Raw genomic sequence first — 14178 nt, forward strand, 5'->3', positions numbered from 1 at the left:
CTCGTCTCGGAACCACCTCGGTCTTCTTGCGCCGCCTCTGCTTCGGCTGCGGCTGCGCCTCTGCTGCTGATGTCCCTGGGGACCTCCTGGCAGCTCGCCTGCCGTCTTGAGTCGTTGCTTGCAGTCCCGCGTGCCTGCAACGTGGTCGCCCCCGCATATCAGGCACTTGGGCGCGCACTGGTGTTCTTCCGCTGGATTTTGGCAGCCACATTGCTTGCAGGCCTTGGCCTCCGGATTCGGGCAGTTTGTAGCATACTTGTCTCGTCGGGCGGTACCGGTAGCACCACATCTCTCCACCGTAGTAGAGTACTTGCTTCGGGATAATGGGGCCATCAAATGTGACGACCGCCGTGCTCAACCATCCCAGCATCCTGGCTGCTAAGATCTTGACTCCTTGCGTTCGGACTCCAAGGTTCGCCTTGAGCTCTTCCGCCGAGGTCCCCGCGTCCACACCGTGGATGACCCCCCGCAACGTGCCCTCCGGCGCCGCCACGTGTGCGTTGATGGCGTAGCTGCTCTTCCGAACGTTAGCTGCGTGATGCGCCGTATACGTTGGGCCGCCTCTTCGTTGTCGGTGCTTACTATTATGATGTTGGAGCCATTGCGCAGCCTGATGATCAAGTCTTCCGCCTTGCATCCGGATCCGGTGGCCGCGACCACCGCTCGCGCAACCTGGTGTCTCTGCAAGCTCTTGACTGCGAGTCCCCGCGGCCTGAGCACTATCCTTAAATCGTCCTTGGGGAGCGGAGGCAGTCTCTTCCGTGGCACCCCCTCTCCTCCTCCTCGCTTCGGCGCAGCTAGCGCGCCGCCTGTGAACTTGGCTGCTCGATCCTTTGCCGTCTCGCTGGCGCCTCTTCTGTCTCCTGGACATCACGATCTCCCATTCCGGGTCCGCGTCGTTATTGCTTTCTGCCTGTGGTCTTTCTGTCATTGGGGTGCTGCCTTTCGGGGCTTGGGTGCCTGCCGCGGGCCCGCTTCGATCTTGCACGAGGACGGGCTCGGTGGCGTCGTGAAAATCTTCCTCCATATATTCCTGGGTTTCCGCCATGAAACCTGTCGGTCCTCTCGTCGATGATTGCTCAAAGTTGGGGTAGGGTATTCGGGACTTCGCCCCGGGTCGTCTCTACCTCGGGCCGAGGCTGGGGAGCCCGCGGAGCCCCGCTCTCGTGCTAGGTCTCGTTAGGCCTACCGTTCGGCCGACCACGGGGGAAATTCAAAGTCCGATAAAATCCAAAATATTGGACCCACCGGTTTGAATATGGGGTCCTCGTGGTCCTCTTCAGTTCCGCCGTCGATCTTAGCCAACATTTTGGTGGTCAAATAGGCTTTGACGGTTCAAAAAGTCCAAAAACTGTGGAGTGCATGTGACACGCGTCCGCTCGCCTCGGCTTCTTCTTTCCCCGGGTGATTTGAATGAATGTACACACTATTCGCCTCACTTTGCTGAGTGCTTGTAGCCTCTGCGTTACATAGGTATGAGCCATTGCATTTTTTTCTTGCTTAAGTGGTATTAACCATTGCTTAAGGGGGTATGAGCCATTCATTGCCTTATGTGACATATTTCTCATTGGGTAAGCATAGAAACGCTCATGCACTTAATGGACGCGGTCCACTTGTAAAGCCTTTAAGTAAGCCTTTTGTTGTAACTTTGCAGTTAGAGATTACTCCAGGAATACAAACAGTTATACCCTTGTTAAGCGGGCAAGTTAAAGGCCCTTATGGGGCGGGGCTTTCAGAATCAGAACCAGTTTTATTTTCCTCAAGGAAAGGAAAAAACGGACCCCAGACAAAAACCTACTGATTGAGCAGCTTGACGAGGCCTGAGGGCCTGCAGGCAGTGGCAACAGCGGCAAAACAGCAGTGTATGTCGTACACCCCTACTAGAAGAAAAAAATAAAGCAACTCGAGAAACAAAAAACTAAACAAGAAGAAAGAAACTGTTCGTACCAAGCTGTTATGAACAAGAAAAAATATTTACATATACAAACACCAATAACAAACCGATATTGTAAACTGACATCTTATACTCACACGTATACACGCAAACAGCCGTAGAAGTAGCGCGCATACGCCCCTATATATACATATATGTACACCTACATATAGTCTGCGCCAATCTTCTGCACAGACTAAGGCTGGGGGTAGCGATTACGCGCGGATACGTGCACCTCATGCGACGCACCGAGTCTCCACACTGTGAGGTGTGCAATGTGACTGAGACTATAGGTCATGTGCTTTGTGACTTCCCTAAGTACGTGGAAGAGCGTGAAAGGTTGGACAACGACCTTACGCGTCTCGACAGCGCACCGTTGTCGGAGGACGTTATTTTAGGCCCTTGGCCAGATGCTCAATCGAGTTTCAAGGCCACCCTGGCATTACTGCACTTTTTAAAAATTACGGGCCTGGATTGCAGACTTTGAGCATGCCAAATTGCTTGCCATATGTTCTACATTTTCCATCTATCGTCATCGTCACCCATCATGCACCTCTTTCTTCCCTCTTTCCTTCCCTCTTCCCCTTCCCCCAATGCCGAGTAGCTGGCTAGAGGAGTATACCTCAGGCCGACCTCTCAGCATTTCATATCATTAAACTTCTCTCTCTCTCACTCTCTACATATACCTTTACATATACACGCGTACATGGCATATATACACACACCATTCAAGTGCACACATGTATAAGGTTAAGTTAAATATTTTATGAACAAGGAACTGTTACAAAAACGGAGAGCGAGAAAAAAAGTGAAATTAGACAATGACTGCAAAACTAATCCCCACAAAAGAACGCACAACGCCGAATGTAAGCTGTATGATATAAATCTGTTGCCCATTAAGCTATACTGTTTAAAAAGTACTCAGTTAAAGCATGTTGATTTATTGCGGGGCCATAATTAAAGTTGCATTATTGTTCAGGGTGTAAGGTATTATATACTCTAGCATTTGTTGACAGTAATTCGTTCGAGTTCTGGGAAGACACCACTTTTCTAATTCTCGAGTGTTGGCTGCCGGTACATGTTCCTTGAGCGCTGATATTCTGATAAGAAAGTTAGTACGAAACGTGGTTTTATTGGTAAATAAAGAAACAATAATGTGCGGTAGCATAACACTGATGGGCACAATTTTTAACCGGATAAAAAGCGGCTTAGAACAGGTAATTCAAGATGTTCATCTCCGTCATCTGGCTTTTCAGCTGTATTAGTTTAGTTTGTATAGCGTAGCACAGTGCTGAAGGGACCTTGAAACGATTTTCACGATTTTGTAGAAACAAACTGTGTTGTTTAGTAGGTCATCCTGATCACTAATTGATGCATCTAAGTGCTGCACATAAGGTCTGTAACTTATTATAAAGTGTTAAGAATGTACATCGCTACCGATCGCAGCCCGCCACTTGGCTCAATTTTCAGCCGCCCCTGACCATTTGATGCAAGTTTCCCTAATGACTCTAGTAGGCCGATCTATCCAATTGGCTGTCCAGGGCGCGTCATCGATAATTTTTCCAACTTTAGGGTGAACAAATGCTCATTATAGTTGGAATATTAATTAATTTGTTAATATGAAAAGCAAGTAACCGAAACAGAATGCTCATGGGCAGTTTCACACAGCACTTAAAAGCACTTCCGGCAAAAAGCAAGTGTGTTTGCCTGTGTTACAACATGCTCTGTGTTGACGAGAGCTCCGGCGCCAGAGTTGATCTCCGTTTTTATCTTTGCAAGCACCACGGTTCGCCCTTGTTACATTGTCGCCCCCAAACGTAACGACTGGCAGTCTGTCAAGCTTCAAGGTAGCAGACGAGCGCAGTGACTACCGCACCATTGGGTTGTCGCTTGAGTTTATGCCTCCACCAATCCATTGAAATTCCCAGCTCGCCTGTGGCTAGTGGAATACTGGACCCAGTCGGCGCTGCAACAGAATGCTTGCAATGCACACTACTTCAATTGCTCTTGCTTGAGGTCGACTGTCATGCGGCTGGCAGAGAGGCTTCGCACGCGCGCTCCTAGACAACATGACGTACTGTAATGATGCAGAGCCAGTGAAGGCGGAGCTTAGCCTCGATCGCTTGGTGACTGTGTTGAGGAGAAAATGCATGGCTATTGAGAAGGGTAGCTGGTGATCGTTCGTAGCTCTCCTAACGCGAGACGCTTTACACAAATTGTGGTACGAATAATTAACTTCAGCTCTATACTACATGTCTACAAAATTTGTCCAAACTGTTTCAGGCGCCCTTTAATAGTGGGTGTTATGCAGGCTGCAATGGTTGCCTGTGAGGCGTCAGCAGTTATAAAAGTTGCACCTTGAGCAGTATTGATGTGGTTGCTATGTTGTGCCTTCAAAACACAGATGAGTGAACTACTTTATTGAAAGACTGCTTGTGTATTTGCTGGAAAAAGTTCAAATGTGGATGCTTTGTCCCATTTCTTCAAACTATCATTTATGTCTATCATGCTCTGCTAATGGACAGCCTCCTGGGTAACTGAGGTAGTATAGAGCAACTGTTTTCGTAAGATTGTCCCTGGTTTGATGTCTGGATCACAATGAAGTTTGCAAGAAACCATGGTTGCGTTTCCCTTGTAGCTTCATGATACAGTCGAGTGGATAATAATTTTCATTATTCAGTATTTCCAACTGCACTCATTGATGCTGCATATAGGCTTGGCCCTCAGCAGCCATGAGGCACCTCTCCTGGGCGAGGACCTCTTCCTCAATTTGGCGGCACTTTAATTCTTGGCGCCGCTGCTCTTCTTGTGACTCTCGCTCCACTTGACGCAATTGCATCTCCAATTCCTTGAGCCGCATCTTGTCGCTGTGCAGCTTTTTCTGCAGTTCCAACCTCCTTTCCTCAAGCTGCAGGCGACGCGTGTCAACTTCATACTCCCGCTGCGCCCGCGACTCAAGATATGCCACCGTCATATGATTGTGTCGTTGCGCACCTGAAAAGACAAAGAAGCAATTATGGCGACTGAGCACCCAAATGATTACAGTTAAACGTAGTCGCGTGCCAGCGCCGACTTCTTCGTGCCACATTGAATAGCACGAACGATGTCTTTTTTATCCTAGATTTGGCATGACGCGAGTGCTTGTTTGCACGACGGCACAATGCTCCTCTGGCACGGAGGCACGTCGCTGAAATGATGTCGATGTTGCTTCACGCGCGAATTCACAAGGCTCTTGGAGGCCGTTCTGCCCTCTAAGGCTTGTCGTTCTGCCAGGTCACTCGATGGAGACGACGCACCGCCATGTTTGCGTGACGAAAACTGGAAACACTAGTTGTCAACCGATACCTACGCGATAAGCTGGTACGGTTGATGCAAATACAAAACATATCATGTTCAATGGCTGCTGAGTCGCGGATTTGACTTTACTACTTTTTAAACCAAATTACTGTTTAAGCAGGTACAGATTAATGAGGTTTTACTGTAGTCCTCAAAGGCTTATGCGCTTCGTGCTCAACAAATTAGTGTTGTTTGTTGTGTTCCACAAAATCCGAGCACTTACGTTGCACCAGATGAGCAATACGCTGCCTCATTTGCTGATGTAACGGCGTGTAGTTATGTTGGATGATTGCCGATCCAACTGCATGGTTCATTGACACTCCTCTTGACAAGTTCATTCTCAAATGAAGATAGTAAAGAAAACGTCAAAAAAACTGACTCGTCTATCGGGGGACCATCTGTTTAGAGGACTGCTGTGTGAAACAACACTGACTTCACTGTCAATCTTGCATACTGTGCTTCCTGAATGTTTAAAGGAAATGTTCTCAATCTGTTGTAGTTACACAGAGGCATCCTTGAAATAAATTTGCATAATCTAAAACCGAAGCAATTTTGACATAAAAGGGAGTCGAATTGCTATTTATTTTCTTTTGTGCACTTATAGCCACTCACTTTATTGGAGAAGGTTAGCTTGGAACTTATACTCGATGATAAGCCAGAATCATGTCAGGCATGCGTTACAAGAAATCTGTTGTAGAAATAAAGAGATAAGAGGAGCATGAGACATCCTGCAATTGTATTCCGTCAAACATGTGGTAGTACTGCACTTACTGTGTAATAAGAATGAACTGGCTATTATAGTACGGCTCTCAAAAATTCAGATTTAGGTAATAGCTGTCAAACAAACATGTCTTTCCTTGGGAATATGAAATATTCAGCTTAATAAATGGATGTTTCCCGCATTAAATGGCATATGTAGTCCTGGCTGCTAAGTTAATCTCAGTGCGCAATGATTGTAACACCGACTGAGGTGTAATGAAGAGAGGTAGATATCGCCTGAGGGAGACAAAGACAAGTGCAGAAGGGAAGACTTGTTGGCTATATCAGGCGTCCTTGAATGTGGGAAGGGCATGGTCAAGTGCCAACACATGACTGGGTTTCAGTGCAACTGTCCCTACTGTCGTCAGGCACTTAAGTCTGCGAGATTCCCTTGTCCATTCGTTAGCAGTGCCTGGTGTGAGGCAGCCATGTCAGCTGAGTAAGCACGCTGAGCTCGAATTACAAACCCTTTCCAAAAGAATCTTTGCATTATTCCTTGTATGTGCCAGTGCGGCATGCTACTCGCAGTTTGTTCTCTTTACATTAGAATATACCTTCGTGTGCCATGTGTGTCACCGTTGCTTCTTTGTGGCATAAGAAGCACCTCTGACTCTCATGAGCTTGCTTCCCAAGGCGTTTAATAACACAAGCGAGTGTGTCATGGTAACATGTTTGGTCGTACCTCTTATTGGGGTCCGTCTGTTGCATTGTGGAGCTGGGTATTCCCTACGGACACGATCCAAATAGGATGGGGATCATCTTCTCTGGCTGGTTGGGTCCAGCTAATTTTCCATTTCTGGCATCTCTTGAGGGAAAAATAGTGCCACTTGTCATTTACGATGGCAGTGAATTACTCTGTACAGACGATTTAAGATGTATGCTGGGCAAGGTATGATAAGTTCGGCCAGGCATGTCGGCCACCGTTTGTATTTTGAATGAAAACGCTATATTTGGCTGCAAAGTGGCAAGACAATACTCATCCTTAGTTTTGCGCCAAAAAGCTATGGAAGCTTTAAAGTCAGGTAGAAGCGCCTCCTGCAAATGTCACCTAGTTGGCAGTGAAGTTTTTGTGGCTATGGCTCTAAAAGTAATAGTAAGTGCCATTTATTCTTGCTAATTATTGCAGTGTACGACTGCTGTGATGGGGGAAACATCGCGAACATGGAACATTGAACAGCAAAACATTGGTGAGTCAATTGTTTGACTGACACAGTGGGTCCGCATGTGCTCGTGGTTACCGGTTATGTTCTTTTGCTAGACAAGATTACTCCAGGATAGGTACTCTTGACAACCACATTTTAGGGTGAATACACTTCGCACATATAAAGGAATTTCAAAAGCCTTTGGGTTAACGAATTGCATTTCTAGAACATCTCTGGTCTCTTGTTTCTCCTGTGGCAGTAAGGCCAGGAACCGCTCCACAAAGCTGACTGCGCGGGTGCTCTTGGGCTAGGTTGCCAGACAAGAAGCATGCTTTGGGACAAACAGGAGCATTTCCGGGATATCTGTCTCGGCTATACAATCATATGGAATAGTCAGAATTCAATATCAATTCAAATAGACAATGGCAGGTACGCATTGTTCTCGCATCCTCTCCACTGTATTTCAAATGAACTGAACACAGGGCATGCTCTCAAGGCTTGATATGAAGAGCAAATGCTCCAAGCCATGTGACAATGCCCCACCCCTCTGTCGCTACACCCGTGCAGATTTTGCTATTCCTGAACATCATTCTGGTACACTTGACATGCTGTATATATGTATTGAGCGGACAGTGTTTGTGCGAAAAATAGTGGCATGTTATTTTTTAACCGCTTACTTGCCAATGACGATATAACTTACCAACACAAGGAGCATATTGTCAGGCTGATGCTGAGTTGACTTATTAACGTTTGCAATTGAGGCAAAAAGGCAAGTAAAAAATTAGCAGAACTTTCAGAAAGAGCACATTATATGGAGGTCCTTAAAAATGTTAGATGCTTCTACAAATATTTCTTGAAATTTGTCACGGCATTAGGGGTAGGTAGATCCTCACGACCCCTTCTTTTCTATTTGTTTTAGACGAATAAACTTGTAAGAAGTATTTAATCTTGTGTGCTGATTACAAATGTACAGTTACCTTGTTCATAAGCTATTCTAAGTGCAAATTTGGAAACGTAATGGTAAAAAAATGCGGCTTTAACAGACAGACCCAAGGTTAGGTGGAAATATACCTGCATGTTCAATAGGACCTACGTTGATTTTGAATGTCTGTATCTGTTTCAGCTAAAGGTATGAACTTCTATAGCACAATTTTAACAATGTGCCTTTTAGTAGATTTCTACAAGATTTCTAAATGTTTCACGGTGCTGAGGCACTGTATTTTGTTAGCATGCACTTTTTGACTCACCGAGTGATTGGAACGGGTAAAATACAACTGAGTGAATAGAAGGAATAGTAAGGACACCGTGCCACTCCCAAAATTAAAGAAGAAATTAAAAACACAACGAAGAGTGCACAAATGTACATTTCACACTACAAAACGCGCTCCCTTTCTTTTGAAGCTGCATTAGGGTTCATTTTTGGCTGCAAGGACGATCCTTCATATGAGACTAAGATGCTTTGGCTATGAAGAACAGTTCTGGAATTACGAACAGAACAAAATGGGCCATTTATTGCGGTCCTTATGGGCAAAGCTGAATATTTCGTAGGATAAATACATTGTTATATTCCTCAACAGCACACCCTTTTGGGCTAGTTTTTAGCCAGCAGGTGCACCATCAGATGTAGATTAGTAATCATATTCAGTTTTTTTCTGTCTCCAAGATCGCTATCCTTAAGACTAATAGCAGTGGCATTTTTTGAAGTTGCTAAACAAAATATCTGCTCACAGATATATAGGCGATACCAAAGAGAGTTGCCACCTTCAAGGCATTGTTACCTATATTATGTTTTTGTCAAGTTTCAACAAAACTGCGGGCTAAGGGCTGTGCTCCATGCACACATTTATATTTGACTAGCCTCTGAATAGCACCACAAGATACTACGCAGTAACTTAGTAGTAAGCATGCATGACGCAGATCTATGAACCACGCATGGGCTTGGATCCTGTTGTCGTGTGTGGGGACGCAGAAACTTATCCTCAGTAGTCCGGGTTCTGTGTAATTTGATGCAAGCAGTAAATGCGGCACTCGAATTTTCACAAGTTAAACAAGTTTTAGGCATCTGCTTTTTTAAAACCTAACTTCATGAATACATTTGATTTATACCTACACTGTTGGAAACTACATTTGTTTACATGGTAATCAAATTTTGGTGCTGTTCGTCGTGAAATAACCATGTGACAAAAGGTTTACTCAGAACATTGTTCACTCACCTCTGAGTGGTGGCCGTGTGGTCGTGCATTGTCGATCATTCTCTCTATTGTCTGCCGTGACTGCGCGGTAATATACTATAAAAGATTACCATAGTTAGTGCACAAATTATATCATTTGCATGGTGTACTGTTATATGTTACACTACCATTCTCCCACAAAAATAGCCAAGGGAATGCCAAATGTCTTGGAATCTCTCTTTGTAAAGAAGTTGCTGTTGCTCCTTGTTAAGAAGTGTCAGCTTGTAGGAATAAAAATGGGAAACGATGTTCTGCTTCTGATCATTACAAATTGTGTGCCGACTTCAGCTGGTAGCTCAATTTTTTTCAAATAGCATGTAAAATGCTCTACTGAGTCACCTTCAGTCCCACACCTATGATACTGTAACTTGCAAAAAATAAAAAATAAAGCACCTGAGAAGCCTTTGTTCTTCTCATAGATTACATAACAAAGGCCCATACTTTGGCAGTCTTGGTGCTGTGAGGTAGCATACAAGGGTTTATTGTCAAGTTGTCTGTTCCTAAGCTGTTTCTTGCAATAAGTAGTGCATTCCAAATGTAGCGGTGATACGTTAAATGCAGAGTACAAATTTGTTATGACTGAATTTTACTGAAGGGCTTCACTAAGAGTAAAAAAACCAAAAGTGTTAAGACATGAGACAAGTAAGCCGTGACAATTTTGGGTGCATGTAGGAAAATGAGCATTGTATGCCCAATTTGCTTAGGAGAGCCAAATCAGTCTTGTCAACTCACGTGATGAGCCCCAAGTGCATGGCTGCCAACAAAGTGTACTAAAGAGGCGCAAGTGTCATCATCATCGGCGTGGCTACGCCCACTGCATACTTCTCCAACTACCCGGTCTTGTGCCAGTTGTGGCCATGTTGTCCCTGACAACTTCTTAATCTCATCCGTCCACCTAACTTTCTGCCGCCGACTACTACGCTCCCCTTCCCTTGTAATCCAGTGCGTAACCCTTAATGACCATCGGTTATCTTCCCTCCTCATTACATGTTCTGCCCATGCCTATTTCTTTTTCTTGATTTTAACTAAGTTGTCATTAACTCACGTTTGTTCCCCCACCAAATCTGCTCTTTTTTGTCTCTTAACGTTACACCTATCATTCTTCTTTCCATAGCTCGTTGGTCGTCCTCAATTTAAGTAGAACCCTTTTCGTAAGCCTCCAGGTTTCTGGCACGTACGTGTTTACTGGTAAGACACAGCTGTTATACACTTTTCTCTTGAGGAATAATGGCAATTTGCTGTTCGTGATCTGAGGATACCTGCCAAACGCATCCCAGCCCATTCTTATTCTTCGGATTATTTCAGTCTCATGATCTGGATCCTTGGTCACTACCTGCCCTAAGTAGATGTATTCCCTTACCACTTCCAGTTCCTCGCTACCTATTGCGAACTGCTGTTTTCTTCCGAGATAGTTAATCATTACTTTAGTTTTCTGCAGATTAATTTTTAGACCCATCCTTCTGCTCTGCCTCTCCAGAAAAGTGAGCACGCATTGCAATTGGTCCCCTAAGTTACACAGAAAGACAGTATCATTAGCAAATTCATGTTACTAAGGTATTCTCCATTAACTCATATCCCCAATTCTTCCCTATCCAGGTCTCTGAATACCCCCTCTAAACACGCTGTGGATAACATTGGAGAGATCGTATCTCCATGCCTGACGCCTTTCTTTATTGGAATTTTGTTGCTTTCTTTATGAAGGACCACGGTGGCTATGGAGCCGTTATAGATATCTTTCAGTATTTTTACACACTGCTCCTCTACACTCTGATTCCATATTGCCTCCATGACTGCTGAGGTTTCGACTGAATCAAACGCTTGCTCGTAATCAATGAAAGCTATATATAAGGTTTGGTTATATTCCGCACATTTCGTTATCACCTGATTGATTAATGTGAATACGGACTATTATTTTGTAGCCTTAACGGAATCCTTCTTGGTCCTTCGGTTGACAAAAGTCTAAAGTGTTCCTGATTCTATTTTCGAATGCCTTAGCAAGTACTCCGTAGGCTACGGACAGTAAGCAGATCGGTCTATAATTTTTCAAGTCTCTGGCGTCCCCTTTCTAATGTTTTAGGACTATGTTAGCGTTCTTCCAAGATTCCGGTACGCTCGAGGTTATGAGGCATTGCGTATACAGGGTGGCCAGTGTTTCTAGAACAGTCTGCGCACCATCCTTCAACAAATCTGCTGTTACCTGATTCTCCCCACCTGCCTTCCCCCTTTGCATAGATCCCAAGGCTTTGTTTACTTCTTCCGGGGTTACTTGCAGGATTTCAAATTCTTCTAGACTATTCTCTTTTACATTATCGTCGTGGGGGCCACTGGTACTTTATAAATTTCTATAGAACTCCTCAGCCACTTGAACTGTCTCATCCATATTAGTGATGATATTGCCGGCTTTGTCTCTTAACGCATACGTCTGATTCTTGCCTATTCCTAGTTTCTTCACTGCTTTTAGGCTTCCTCCATTCCTGAGAGCATGGTCAATTCTATCCATGTTATACTGCCTTATGTCAGCTGTCTTACGCTTGTTGATTAACTTGGAAAATTCTTATAGTTGTAGTCTAGGGTTTGAGGGCTTTCATACATTGGCGTTTCTTGATCAGATGTTTCGTCTCCTGCGATAGTTTACTGGCATACTGGATAGTTTACCACCGACTTCTATTGCACACTCCTTAATGATGCCCATAAGACTGTCGTTTATTGTTTCAACATTAAGGTACTCTTCCTGTGTTAAAGCGGAATATCTGTTCAGTAGCTTGATCCGGAATTCCTCTATTTTCCCTCTTAGCGCTAACTCATTCATCGGCTCCTTATGTACCAGTTTCTTCCGTACCCTCCACCAGTTTTGGCTAATTCGAGTTCTTACCATATTATGGCCACTGCAGCGTACCTTGCCGAGTACATCCAGAACTTTTATGAAGCCGGGGTTAGCGCAGAGTATAAAGTCTATTGAATTTCTAGTCTCGCCGTTCGGGCTCCTCGACGTCCACTTTCGGCTATCGCGCTTGCGGAAGAAGGTATTCATTATCCGCATGTTATCCTGCTCTGCAAACTCTACTAAAAGCTCTCCTCTGCAATTCCTAGAGCTTATGCCGTATTGCCCCACTGACTTGTCTCCAGCCTACTTCTTGCCTACCCTGGAATTGAAGTCGCCCATCAGTATAGTGTATTTTTTTTACTTTAGCCATTGCCGATTCCGCGTCTTCATAGAAGCTTTGGACATCCTGCTTATCATGACTGGTTATTTGGGCGTAGACTTGTACGACCTTCAATTTGCACCTATTATTATGTTTCACTAGAAGACCTGCCACCGTCTCGTTAATGCTATAGAATTCCAGTATGTTACCAGCTATATTCTTATTAATCAGGAATCTGACTCCTAGTTCTCGTCTCTCGACTAAGCCCCGATAGCACAGGACGTGTCCGCTTTTTAGCGCTGTATGTTTCTTTTGTCCTCCTAACTTCACCGAGCCCTATTATATCCCATTTACTGTCCTCTAACTCCTCCAATAGCACTGCTAGACTCGCCTCACTAGATAAAGCTCTAGCGGTAAACATCGCCAGGTTCAGATTCCAGTGGCGGCCAAGTGTAAGCAAATGTAAAAGCATGCGCGTATCACAGCGTACTAATACTACTAATCTGCACACATATTTCCTCAATAATAGCCCTCTCTCAGTTGTCTCATCGTACAAATACCTTGGAATAAACAGCACCAGCAACGTTTTCTGGCACATACATGTCGACATTATATGTAGCAATGCCAATTGCATGTTGGGCTATTTGCACCGAAACTTCTAATCTTCACCACCATCACTGAAAGTAACTTTTTACAAAACATTATTTCCCTCCAATATAGAATATGGATCCGCCATTTGGGACGGGGCTAACATTACACTCATAAAAAGCATAGAAGCTATTCAAAATCATGCAGCGTGTTTGATCTTATTAAAGTAGTCCCAATATGCTAGCGTTACCTCCTGGAAAACACTTAACTGGCGAGAACTTTCTTTCCGTCGTAGATGCTTTAGCTCTTTTATAACATCTACCACCACAACCCTTTGTTTAAAGAACAGCTTATCACCCAACCTTCGCACATATCATCTCGCTCTGACCACTGTTTCAAAGATGGTGTGTCCTCTTCAGGTACTAAACTTTGTAGTAATGCATTCATCCCTAGCACAAGCGAAGATTGGAACCACCTTTCTGCCACCGTTGTAGCCACCCTGGATAGTAACACTTTTAAAACCACCCTTCGTGAAACGCCATGTTGAATGTGTGTTTGTATCATGCACAAGTTTTTGTGTTATGTTTAGCTACAGGATTCTGTAAGGCCCTCGGGCCTTGAAAGTATTTTAAATATTTAAATAAAATAAAGAAGTGCACTCAAGATCGTAAGAGAAACAGAAAAAATTAGATGGTGAGTTTAACCACTTCGAATAATGCAACAGTTGTATGTCAACAGACAGTTTAAAGGCTCTTTTTAATAGTATTTGTCTTGGTTAAGAGTACTGCCTAAACACAAGAGTATAATCTCAAAGCATGCATTCTTACAGAAGTGTTTTGCCAGTCCATTGCAATAAACGGCTACAAATGGTTAAACAACACATTTCTGTAAAGCCACGGCATTACCTCTCTACATTTACATCATGTGGCCATCAGTTTGTTTCACCCACTTCGGCACACCACCATGTGGTGATGCAAGTGCAGCCGACTTCAAGTTTTATTGTTACCGTGGTGAAGGCTACCTTAAAATGAAGTTCATAAGCTGTT

This window comes from Dermacentor variabilis, chromosome 2 (genome assembly GCF_050947875.1).
Source record: "Dermacentor variabilis isolate Ectoservices chromosome 2, ASM5094787v1, whole genome shotgun sequence".
NCBI classification, from domain to species: Eukaryota; Metazoa; Arthropoda; class Arachnida; order Ixodida; family Ixodidae; genus Dermacentor; species Dermacentor variabilis.